The 2,065-nt window shown below is 48.4% G+C and overlaps 1 protein-coding gene across 2 annotated transcripts in view; it reads left to right on the top strand.

Annotated features, from left to right (window-relative positions):
• The first annotated feature begins 1,884 nt into the window (after positions 1 to 1,884).
• GMEB1 (glucocorticoid modulatory element binding protein 1) overlaps positions 1,885 to 2,065 on the top strand; it is a 29,335-nt gene continuing 29,154 nt past the window's right edge. For both annotated transcript variants that reach the window (XM_029229394.1, XM_029229392.1), the window contains exon 1: positions 1,885 to 1,996. The gene's annotated coding sequence lies outside the window, so the exon portion shown is untranslated. The remainder of the gene's footprint in view (positions 1,997 to 2,065) is intronic.

The raw sequence follows: 2,065 nt of genomic DNA, 5'->3' as shown, positions 1-2,065 counted from the left end.
TTAACAGGGAAGTCACATAATTTGACGTTATTTCTTTAAAGGGTTACTCCCTTTAGGTGCCTAGGGCGGTTAACATTTGCAAGTGGGTGGATAGGGTTGCTGAGTACTAGAAAATTACTTCAGTGGTCCAGATAAGTCCTGTGGGCTGGGGCTGGGTGTTAGCACTACAGCTGAAGAGGACTTAAACCTCCCTTGGGTCCCCACTCCTTGTAGGATATCTCCTTACCCCTTATGAGAACCATCTGGTTCCAGCCCCCCTCTTCAGCCACATTTCCCTGTATTTCTTTGTACATGTTCTTTTTGGAATGCCCTTACCCACTTTTCCCTTTGATGAACTCCTACTCATTGTTTGAGACCAGGCATAAATGCCTCCTCCTCTGTGAAGCCTTTCAGGAATCCTCCAGGGAGAGTCTTTTGCAATTTTTCTGTGCTTTGTTTGTATCTCTATGATAACACCTATCACACTGTACTGTCTTGTATGTTTACAGTTCTGTCTCTGAAGAAGGTAGACCGAGAACTTCTGGAAGGCAGGGACAGGGTTTTGGTCAATGTTCAATGAGTGCATGATGCATAATCAAAAGATATAGATGATCTTGCTATGAAATAGTTCACAAAGGTCAGGAGTCCACCATGACCAGCCCCTATTATATTCAAAATCACCTACTAATGTGTAAGTCTCCTTATTCGATCCTGGAAACAGCCCTCAGAGGTGGGCACAGTGGGAAAATCATCTCTATTTTACAGGTGAGGAAATCAAGGCTTAAGGGAGTTGTGACTTGGCCAAGATCCCTGGGCTGTGATAACCAAGCCTAGAATCCAGGTTGTCTGACCCCCAAATCCTATTCTATTGTTCGACTCCTGGGTTGCCTACCTGTTCTTGAATCAAGAACCTGTAAAACTTCCTGTCACCTCGTCATGACAGAGGGGACAGAGATCAGAGATGTGACTCGTAGGAAGGGGCAAGATGGGGAAGCAATTCTCTCTCCCCTTCCAAAACAGTGCCTGCATGGCACTACCTCATTCGTTCTTAATAACGGTAGCAACCATATGAGTGGTTATGACCATGTACTCTGCAGAAAGAAGGGCCTGAGTTTACATCCCGGCTATACCATTTATAAGTTTTGTGACCTTGAGGGATTAGTTAACCTCTCTTGGCCTCCTGTATTTTATCTGTAAAACGGGAGTGAAAAGAAGCTATTTAGTAGAGATGCCAAGAAGATTATATGAGACAAAGGCATCTTCCCTAAGGCCTGGCCATAGAAAGGTCTTAATACTTGCTAATTACTATTACTGGCCCAAGGAACTTTCCTAAGCATTTTCAAGGATCATTTCTTTTAACACTTAACAACAACCTAATTCCTAGGCAAAACAGGGGCTTAGAGCTGTTCAGTAACCCCCAAAGAATTTATGAGTTGAACCCAGAACAAACCTCACAACCAGAAAAGGCTTGACAAACATGCATGGGTGAGGACGCAAAGGAGTTTGCTTACTGACTCTATACTGAACCAGATCTTTGATTCCAAAATGATAGTTGTATCGTCACTTCTGAAAAGTCTGATGAACGTAAGCTTCATAACCGGATTTGAGGAAGTAAGAGGGGCAGAGTCCTCCAAGGGGAGTCCTGCCTTTGAGAGACATGCCTTTGCCCCCGATTGCGAATGAGGTGAGACTTTAATTTAGGCCTCGTTTTCCTCACCCGTAAAGTGGGGTTAGAAAAGTTATCAGGATCCCTGGAGTCCCTCCCAACACTAATTTTCCAGGGCAGGAGATTCTTGCTCTGATAAAGGCCCCAAACCCTCCGGCTGAAGTTCATCCTCCGCGGGGCCGGCAATAGGGACGCGTCCCCTTTAAGGAGCCAACTCGCCGGCGGCGGCGGCCGGAAGTGTTGAAGCCGGGCCTGGCGGCGGCGGTGGCGGTAGCGGCCGTGGCGGCGTCTGCGCATGCTCCGTCGCCCGCCCGCCCTGGCCGCTCGCCGCCCGCCCGCCCGACGGAGACGGTGAGGAGGGGGAGGGGTGGGCGCGCGGGCGCGGGCGCGGGGGGGGGTAGGTCTCTGTGTGCTTAATGT

Source organism: Monodon monoceros, unplaced genomic scaffold, assembly GCF_005190385.1.
Source record: "Monodon monoceros isolate NGI ecotype Baffin Bay Population unplaced genomic scaffold, NGI_Narwhal_1 Super_Scaffold_18, whole genome shotgun sequence".
Classification (NCBI taxonomy): domain Eukaryota; kingdom Metazoa; phylum Chordata; class Mammalia; order Artiodactyla; family Monodontidae; genus Monodon; species Monodon monoceros.
Note: the sequence above shows the minus strand (reverse complement) of the source record. Positions and strands in the feature narration are given on the sequence as shown.